Source organism: Meleagris gallopavo, chromosome 1, assembly GCF_000146605.3.
Source record: "Meleagris gallopavo isolate NT-WF06-2002-E0010 breed Aviagen turkey brand Nicholas breeding stock chromosome 1, Turkey_5.1, whole genome shotgun sequence".
Lineage (NCBI taxonomy): Eukaryota > Metazoa > Chordata > Aves > Galliformes > Phasianidae > Meleagris > Meleagris gallopavo.
Genome location: NC_015011.2, coordinates 20,570,589 through 20,581,002, shown reverse-complemented (window position 1 = coordinate 20,581,002; position 10,414 = coordinate 20,570,589). Strand labels below are relative to the sequence as shown.

At 35.8% G+C, this 10,414-nt stretch overlaps 1 long non-coding RNA gene across 1 annotated transcript; it reads right to left on the bottom strand.

Moving 5' to 3' along the window:
* Positions 1 to 845: 845 nt before the first annotated feature.
* Positions 846 to 7,704, bottom strand: LOC109365460. Its single transcript, XR_002111091.1, has 3 exons — positions 7,617 to 7,704; positions 1,557 to 1,659; positions 846 to 1,472 (listed from the first exon to the last, which is right to left on the bottom strand). It is a non-coding gene; the product is annotated as an uncharacterized LOC109365460 (long non-coding RNA).
* Positions 7,705 to 10,414: the final 2,710 nt, after the last annotated feature.

Sequence of the window (10,414 nt, the reverse complement as noted above, 5' to 3'; positions counted from 1 at the left end):
TGATGTAGTTCTATACAAAATAATCACTTCTGTTTATTTTTTGTTTATTTGTTTGCTTGTTTTTAATCTATACAGTTAATATATTCTATACAAGCATTTACTTGAGTAACCCATGAAGTCTCCTCCCTTACCTGCACAGTTCCAGAAGTTCTCTCCTAAACAACACGTCAGATGACAACAAGGTGAATAGGAACCCTTAGGTTGTGTCCTGAACTTGTGATTGAGCACTTGGTGAAGGGGCATGACTAGCCCTGGGAGCACAGGTGCAAGCAATTCACTGTGCAAATGGAACCTCATTTAAAGGCTGACAGCCAAAGAGGAAGCATCTCTACTTTGAGATTGCTTCCTTTGGGAGTTTCTAGCAAGTCTTGATCTTGGAAAGAAGTAAGCTATTCCCTCTTTGTTACCAGACTGTAACTAGAACCTTTCTTAGGTGAGCTGAATGTTGGTCAAAGGCAAATGTATCTGCCCTCATCCAAAATCCAGCAAGGTTGATTCATAGAATGGTTTGTGTTGGAAGGGACTCCAATAATTATCAAGTTCCAACCCCCGCCGTAGGCAGGGTCACCAGCCCCTGGATCTGGCACTATGCCAGGTTGCCCAGGGCCCCATCCAACCTGATCTTGAACATCTCTAGAGATGTAGCATCCACAACTTCTCTGATGTGAATCAATTTGAATCACTGATTCCTTTTGCTAAACTAATAAAGTGATTCCTGTTGTTAAACCAGCCTCAATCAATACCACCTATCCTTAAGCAAGAGGTGCTAGAGGCAGAGGTCTTTTAAAATAGGAAGATCATGAACTGGTAATCCAATGCTATCTCAGGCTATGTGGTGCAAGCATTGTAGTCCAGTACACTCTGACCATCTTAATTTAGATATTTCATACAGGAAAGTGTAATATTTATTATCAATATTATGTATTGGTAGATATCTGATGTGACAAAGGATTTTTGATGTAAAGAAGTGATGCTCTAACTTACTGAGACCCCTACACAAGTGCAAAATAACAGCTGTAATATTTACTCTGCGTTCTCATTACTTCCGAACAACTATGTGGGTTGACGCCAGCTGAGGCTTATTGCTCTCTTCGAAATTCTTTGTTGTTTAATGTGTTCTGTGTAGGGATAAGCCATGTATTCACTCTCCCCATGCAAATCTGGTTAATTCAGAGACATTCGCACTCAATAAACTCGGGGAGAAACATCACCATCTGATCTACTCAGCAGTTGATAGCTGATAATCTAAAACAAAGGCCACCCTCCGGTCCCTTTGTTTCGACATAGTCAGCTTCTTAGCAGCAGCTGTGGCCATTCACGCCCTGCATTATTCTCTGAGCTTCATGGGCACATCGCCCTCGCCCATCTCCAGAGTCTTCTATGATTGTAGGGTTTCTTCAGTGAGTCACATTACACCCCCAGGGGTTTAGTCAGTCCATGCGTGCAAACAGAAGTTGGAGTCAGAGCAAGCACTGAAAAGGGTGGCAATGGAAGTTATCACGGCCATAAATAACAATCTGTGCAAAAAGAACATAAGCACATTCTGAAATACTTACACCTTGGCAGATACACTTGTGACACCTGTGTGCAATGTTCTCTGTGAAACACAAAATTGCCAGAAAGGGATCTTTGATGCAAAAAAATACAGCTTTTCTCCACCTGAAAAAAAAAGTACTAATTACTGAAGCAGTGTGATTCAGAGAAATAGATGAATATTTTATATTCCTCTCATTAGAACTTTAAACCTGAGCCAAGCTCCATTGTGCTCTGCAAAGGTTGGATCAGGTAGTCAGCAGATAGTTCAGCATCAGAGTGTGGGAATCTAATGTTGTTTCTGCATTAGAATTGGATAATATATATTTTTTTATTTCATGATCTCTGCTGTCATAGTTCTTTTTGGGAGTCTTTCTGCTTAACTTGGGGAAGATCTCTGATAGTTTACGTCACTTATCGTCTAGATAACCCTTCCCAGGGACGCACGCTCTGTATATAGGTGTATATAGGTGAATATATGTATATTTTGTCATACACACTGCAAGAATATCCTGCACGAGATCAAACCAGAGAACAAGTCATGGCATGCCCAAGGAAGCGCCTGAAGAGACATGGGAAGGCCTGGCATCATCCCTCGCCACGGTGATCCTTGTTTAACGAAGACTTGGAAGCAAATCACCATATCAATACGACAAGAAGAGCACTGAGACATCTTGGAAACGACAGGATGGCGACTGACTGACACCAGATAACAAACAAATTAACAAGTAAATAACAAATGTAAATCCTCTGATAAGATTGTGAACCTGGAGTACCCAGCCAGTGGGGAAACAGGAGAGGGGGGGAGGCAAGGGGGAGAAAACAGGGTATAAAGGCTGTCATGTTGTGTCCATAGGTGCGCTCCTGCTTGAGGGACGCCCGCCATTGTAATCGCAAGTAAAATCTGCTTTTATCAGAGATACCGTCCTGACAAAATTATTTGGATATTTCCAGCAAGAGTTAGAATATGGTGTTATTATCGAGCAATTGTGATGGCACAGCTGTCTGTATATTACTGTTTTAAAAGTAATGCAGACTGAATCAAATAGCTAAATATATATATGTGCATATAAGTATGTATTTTCTGAGCTAAACGTTGTCAGGAGGAACTTGTAGTCTTGTACTCTTAGTCATTGAGGTTCATGAAAGGCATGCTTGAGAATTTAGGTTGTGGTAGTGAGTGAAAAACAGAGAGGAAAAGCTCACAGTGAATGAACGTGGCATTACAAAACACGATCTGTTTTGTCTCAATGATAGAGATTTCATATCAGGGTCACATGAATACTTAATTCCCCTTTTGTTTGAGAACATGTACTGAATAGGAAATATAGGTGATTTGTTACCTTTATTTTAAAACACCTTTTTGTTGGCATGATTTAGCCACCGATCTGTGGTCTAAGAAGAGAAAATGTCTCTGCTATTAATCTTTAATAAGCTATACAAAATAACACAGCTGTAATTCAACAGGCTACAGCCAATAATTCCACATCACCTTGGATTTCACATAACAATAATTCATGAGAAAATATTGCCAAGAAAAAAGACAAACTATTTGGACTGTATGTAAGGATGCTAATTTAAAAAAGGTTTTGCCTAAAATTTGATTAATGCTGGCAGAGGAATTAACTTCCCATTGACAAAAGTATCATATATATTTATATGGATTGTAATACTTCAAGTTTAATACAGTGAAATGAATCAGTTATGTGTAGCTGGGTTTTACGATTGCTTTATAACGTTATGCATGCAATGACACCTTTGTAACCCATGTATTCCCAAACTTGATTCTATAATGGTCGTACAAAAACACTATTTGGATTTGGCACTGTGCCTTAAAGAAGCTGAGACATGAAGTAGCCAGAGGGAGAAAAGATCAATCCAAATCCTAAGTATTCTAAGTACCATAAAATAGATAAATATACACAGAACCATACTCTCCCTAATGTAAACTGTATTACAGAGTACAGAAATGTATTTTTAATTATCCACATTTTGTTAGCAGAGATCTGAAATATGTTGGTGGAAAACTGAGAGAGAACTATATATTTGATTATGATCAGATATTTACTTCAGATATTTATTCACTTCATACTTATTTATACACATATACTATTTATATCATACATAGAAAAGGAATTATTCATGCTAGGTAATATGGAAAGACTGGAGGAAAACATGATTACTGCAGTGAAGAAGCGAGGCACTACTGTATTTATTATCATTACTATTATTTTCCTTTCCTCTTAGTAAATTGTCTTTGTCTCAATTCACAAGATTTGCCTTTTTTTTTTTTCATCCAGTTCTCTCCCCCCACCCCACTCGGAGGGGGCAGTCAGCAAACAGCTGTGTAGTGCTGAGCTGCCACTGGGTTAAACCATAACCATCAGTTTCATACTTCTTCAGTCGCAAATCAGACTTCGATGTCTTTCCAATAGCAGTAATCACATCAGAGCTCATTATTGTAACTAAAGTTTTTAAGCCACTTTAAATGACCTCCCCTGACTTGAGCAGCAAAATGAACCACGATTGCTTTTTTAATCGTGTTAGCACAGAGGGGCCAATCCGTGGCTATTCTGTTTCTTTGGAAGAAAGCTGCTAAGTTTTTCTCTTCAAAGTCATAAAATCAAGAGTGAGTGTGATATGAAAACCTGATTGATTTTCATCCTGAAGTCTGTGCATAGGAGCAGAGATTGTAATAACAGACCTGGGGGAACCTTAAAGAAATGAGTAATATCTAAATATTACTATAATATCTAAATAATATTATAAATATTATTATATTATTATATAATATATAAAATATAATACATGTTATTATATAACATATAATAATATAATATTATAAATATTATAAATATTACTATATATTACTATTTATATTATAAATATTATAAATATTACTGTAATATCTAAAGAAATATCTAAATTATAGATATATAATAAACAACTGGAAGTCTTTTTGTACTGTTAATCTCCAAAAGTTTTGAATTTCCTCATCCTTAATGATGCACTGAGACACTTTACTGTTCTCCTACAGTTCCCTTATGTTATGACTTAAACAATAGTGTATTTCTAGGATAAAATCTCTCACTTGAACTTGACTCAATTCAGTAACACTCAAAAGAATAAACCCTTTCTGGGCTTTATGTGCCAGTTGGCATAGCTTGGGCCTCTGATGCTAGCATTAGTTTAAGACAATTAACTACTACTTTATCCCATAGCATCATAGGAATACACTATGTTCTCAGTAAATCATGTTCCTTGGAGTCTTCCAGGGTTGGTGACTCCATCACCTCCGTTGGCAGCCCATTCCAGCACCTGACCACTCTTTCAGAATAGTATTTCCTAATGTCCAGCCTGAATCTCCCCTGGTGCAACTCGAGGCCATTCCCTCTAGTTCTGTCACTAGTTTCATGAGAGAAGAGGTCAACCCCTGGCTCACTACAACATCCCTTTGGGCAGTTAGTGATAAGGTCACTCTTGAGCCTCCTCTTCTCTAGACGGAACAATCCCAGCTCCCTCAGCCGCTTGTCATAAGGTCTATGCTCCAGACCTCTCACCAGCTTTGTTGCCCTTTTCTGGACACAGTCCCGTGCCTCTGGACTTGAAGCTATTACAAGATCTTTATGTGGAGGGACTACTATACAACCACAAAGAGCTGGTTTCTAATCATATAACAGTGGAACACCCAGGATGTCAGATGATAGAGAGATCACATTAGAAGGGAGTTTTGTGACTATCCAGGATCTTGATTGAAAAGATCTCTTTTACTAATAATTGAGTTTTTAAGAAACACTCTTGAGAAACTGACAAAAAATTCATGTGAGATCTACTTAGGCCAAATGAATGAAAACAATGAAGATCATAAAATCAGTGAGGAAACTTATCTGTTTGTCTCAAAGTTTTTCTCTATTCCTAATTAGAGTTTTTAATAATAGCACAAATCCTGTTATGTCATCTGAGCTTTACAGAAAATACAGGAAGCCAAAAGAAAAACTGTATTTAATTTTATTACTTATTTGTAGGATGAGCGCATAGGCAATGACTTATTGTCATTCTATTATAGTATTAAATTATCTTAAAAAAGATTGAAGTAAAATGTGAAAACAGTACCACAATCCACATTAATGCACTTTTAGAACAAATCTATAACTGGAGAAAAGAAATGAATACATTATAAATCTTCCACAAAATTACTAGGTTGTAACTGCAGGTTTTTAATGACTTTAGCACAAGCTTCAAGAAATACATTTTAGTGTCTCCAATACATTTGAAATAAATGTAGGGCTTTTTATTTGAATTCATTTTATATAAAATAGGTATCTAATTGATTCTGTGATAGAGTTGTCTCCTACCAGTATTTACTCCTGTGAGAATATTAGATGTAGCCTAACCAAAAGCGGATCACTGACTCATGAAATGGCTTATGATACTTACCATCAATACTCTGTGGTGTTCCTGCATGATCATTGTGCAGCGTTTGGCATCCATACAACAGAAAATGTGATACTCTTGTGTCCTCAGTTTAAACATAATGAATTTAAATTTTAGCTAATTACTCCCAATTGGTTCTTTGCCCTATCCATGGGAGATGCTACAGGCTCTTTACCATCTTTGTGGCCATCCGCTGGATTCCTAGGGGGCTTCTGTCTTTTTACAACGCTTACTGAACATTTATTAATCTTTCCTTTTCCAATATTCTATCTTGATTTTCAGTACATTTCCTAATACCAAAAAGACAAATTGATCATTATAAACAGCTGCTTTTTTTTCATCTATACTACCTCTAATTCTTTGTTTTGAGTTACTGATAGCCCTTCTGAACTCAGCACAATTGTTTTTATTTTTAAAGCTTTTGCCATAATTCTTCACCAGGGTCTTCATTTGCTTTAAACCGTAAGGGCACATACTGGCTGTTATTCCAAATAATTAAATCATGTTTATCAAATTTTTAAATAGAATATCATGATGTTTTTGAAGGAAAAAAAAGAAAAAAGACTCAAAACCCAGTCTTGTGCATCTTGGCATTTTTGATCTACAAGAAAATAAAATATATTCTAAACTTGGAGTAATAGTCTGTCGTTTTTGTGTGCTGGTTTATTTATTTATTTATTTATTTTTTCCAGGTTTAGCTGAAGGGAATGTGTCTTGGTTCTTGGTGTGTGATCTTTCTAGAGATTTACTCATCTTATGATTCTTATGATGTGTAATCTTGTGATGTGAAATCTCATGATTTTTAAAAAAACCTGTACAGAGATCATTTGTAGCAGTTCATAGAATTAGACTGGAAGGAAGAATGATTTTTATTCACTACCTATATTCAAATAAAAAAGAGGTATTATCATGAAGATCTTGAAGGCTGATAAAGGAAACTTGGGGTATTACTTTCTCTAGCTAATTGACTGAAAGATAAACACAAAATCACTTCTTGTCATAATAGCTGAATTTACACACATAAGGATAGCAATGTGAGCAAAACAAGGAAAACTGTTATATGGTAACATATTCAGGAAAAAGAAAAGCAAGGAAATTAAAACTTAAGTAGTGCTGCATGTTAAGTATAACAGCTTGGAGTACTAGCTAATCTCATGTTTAATCGCTGCAAGAAGTATGTTAACAATTTTCGTATCAGAGAATATCTACAACAGTCTAAGTTGAAATATTTCTGGTGGGGTGCAATCAGAAAACAGAAGACACCAAGGTTCAGATTCTGAATGACAAGGTAGTTATAAAAAATGTCAAACCCATGACAAGGAACGTCTGGGTAGTGTGGATAGATTACATGGTCATTTTTTTCAGAGCTGTGTTTAGAGATGATGAAAATGCAAGACTTATTGGCACAAATGGTACAATATTTCAATTAAAGCAATGTAGGAAGTTTACAGTTTTAGCTGTCATCATGAAAGACAGGTATTTAGTTATTCTTGATAACAACTAGAAGTCTGTACAGGTTTTGGCTTTGATAAAATTAATTTTTGTCCTAGTAGCTGGAATAGGTACTAGCTATCTTTTTGGTTTGAATTTGTAATGAAAATAGTGTTGTTAGCACACCAATGATGTAGTTATTGCTGAGCAGCGCTTACACACAGGCAAGAATGTTTCTCCTACTGCCCTGCCAGCACGGAGGCAAGGGAGCACAAGGAGCTGGGAAGGGACAGAACCAGGACAGCTTTCATAAAATGTCCAAAGGAATAGCACAGAACTTATGACATCATGCTCAGTAATAACAGGAGGGAGGGAGAGAGAACGTTCAAGAGTGATGGCATTTGTCTTCATAAGAAATTTACATGTGATGAGCCCTACTTTATTGGAAGTGGTTATACATCCACCTGTCGATAGGAAGTAATGAATTAATTCATTGTTATATTTTACTTGCACATGCAGTAGTTTTTCTTTACCCAGTAAACTAAACTGTCTTTAGTTCAACCCATGAGTTTTCTCACTTTCACATTTTCCGTTCTCTAGTCAGTGCTGATGGAAGAGGGTGAACAAGTGACTGCGTGTTGCTGGGCTGCCCTTCAGAGTTAAACCATAATGGTCTTTCAAGGAAGTTTCTCCTATCTTTTCTTTAGTATCTGTTGTGTAACCACCCTTTAAGAAAAAATGGTCAAATGGGAAAAATCATCTAGATAAACCTAGAATTCTTGCAAGATGAGATTGAGAAGACTGGATCAAAATATAAGACAAAATGATCTGAGGAAGTAACAGATGCTGTTTAAAAAAAATAGCCAATGTAAATAAGACTAAGAATACTGGATTTAAATGTATGAACTAAAATGTCTCAATTACATAATATTAATCCTTTCACACAAACTTAGTAAAGTATTTGTGAAAAAATGGTGAAACTATATAAATAAATAGGGCGGTAAGCATGAATTGATGTGATAATGTGTGCATCATTAGTGGCTGCTCAGAGCTGATGCAGAGTAGGGGCCAGAAAATCTATATAAATGGCATTCTTTGTCATCAGCACCACTTCTACAGGGTAAGAACATAGCCTGAGTACTATAAATGATAAAATGAATTTCATATCGAATTTTCACAGGCTGTTGGAAGCCAGAAAATCAGACATTGTATTGATTGAAAAGTCTTCTTGTTCACAAAGCAAACCCATAAAAACCGTGAAAGAAACTCTCGTTTTTGTTATATTGGACAAATATCTCTGAGAGTAAGAAAAAAAAATCCTGCACAAATCTCAGTTGCTAATAAGAGAATCTGTAAGAAAATTGACACAAAAAGAGAAAAAAAAAATTATTAAAGCACTACTTGTTGCACATATTTACCTTGAGGTCTTCAAGGAAACTGAAGACCTTTTAGCATTATGTCTTCAAAAACCTTGATTTAGAACCTTTAAGGCATCTTCCATGTTTGTTACAATGCACTGCCCAGGTACAACTGGTCAAGATTTTTTATTCCCTTCTGTTCCTGGTATTAGAGATAACCAAAACCAAACAGACCTATGTACTTCCATCTCACTGATCTATTTTACTTAAATCTTTCTCAAGCCAGTGATATAATAGAATGAAAACTCCTCAGAAATTCAGGAGCTGATAAGATACCTAAAAGTAGTATATTCGTTACATATGCTTATGCTTGTTAATACTGGCACCTTTGCCATCAGCTATATTCACCCTTCCTCTTCCTATTGTTGGCATGAAAAGTGGGAGATCAGTGATACTATGTAACATTGCTTTTATTCTGTGAAAAACTGAAATGATCAATAATAAACATATTTAATGGACTGGAAATTTCCTAACTAGCATGCCCTTGTGTTCATGAGATTATAAGAACAACTCTTTCCTAAAACTGCCAGAAGGATCCAGTTTACATTACTTTTGTTATGATTTTAATATTAAAGGTTAAAAGCATCTTTAAGCTGAACCACTGTTCTGAACTCCAGGGAGTACCTACAAAAACTCTTTGGCTGCTTGTCCAACTGCTAAGATTGTTAGTTATCTTGAAAAAGCAGCAAAATACATATGAATTGCTCTTCTTTTAATCACTCAAATTTTTCTGTTTCCCATCCTTTCCATTCTGTTCTCTCATAACTGATGCTACTGTGTCTAACACACAAAGTGGAAAGCAAACTTAACTTTTGTTGAGGTATTGTATAAATATGGAAACAGATGATGAATGCTCCTACTGAAAATCCTCTGGAGGGCAGTTCCTCTGAAAGTTCTGATCTGTATTAAAGAACAGGAATTTAAAGGGTTAAAAGTTTTGTAGGTAGTCTGAAGACTATAAGAAAATTTCAAAACTATAAAAAGGGGATACGAACAAGTTCTAAGGCCAAAAGCAATGAAATTTTGAGCAGATAAACAGCCACAAGTTACAACTGTAATAATTCATTAATTCTTATGACCAGGAAATAAAATAATTTTAAAATAGTAATTATGTATAAAAACAAAACAAAAGCAAGAAATGAAAAACTGCATATACAATAATCATACATTTGTGAGAGTTCTTACTATGTTCTGTAAAAATCTTTATATATTCTACAAATAGCACCACTACTTCTTAGCACAGACACAACAGCTAGAATGCTACCATCATGGAAAATGAAAAATGTACTGACAGTTTGTTATTTCACACAGGTATTTACTCCCTGCACTTTTCCAAAATATAAAGACTTGAATTTTTGTTCTACATTCAATGCTTGGCTTTAGATAATACCTTAATTGAGCCACCTCCAAAGAATAAACAAATCTTTCCTGGCGGGAATGAGTGGAGGAACAATAATTTACTAATGCCTTTATCAGTATGAAATTAAGAAAAAAGAAAGTGAAAAACTAATGGATTTAATTCTCTCATCTCTTCTGAAGGTCTAGAATTAGGAAAAATGTAACATGCAGAAAACCAGAATGCACAAGTGAAGTTTTTT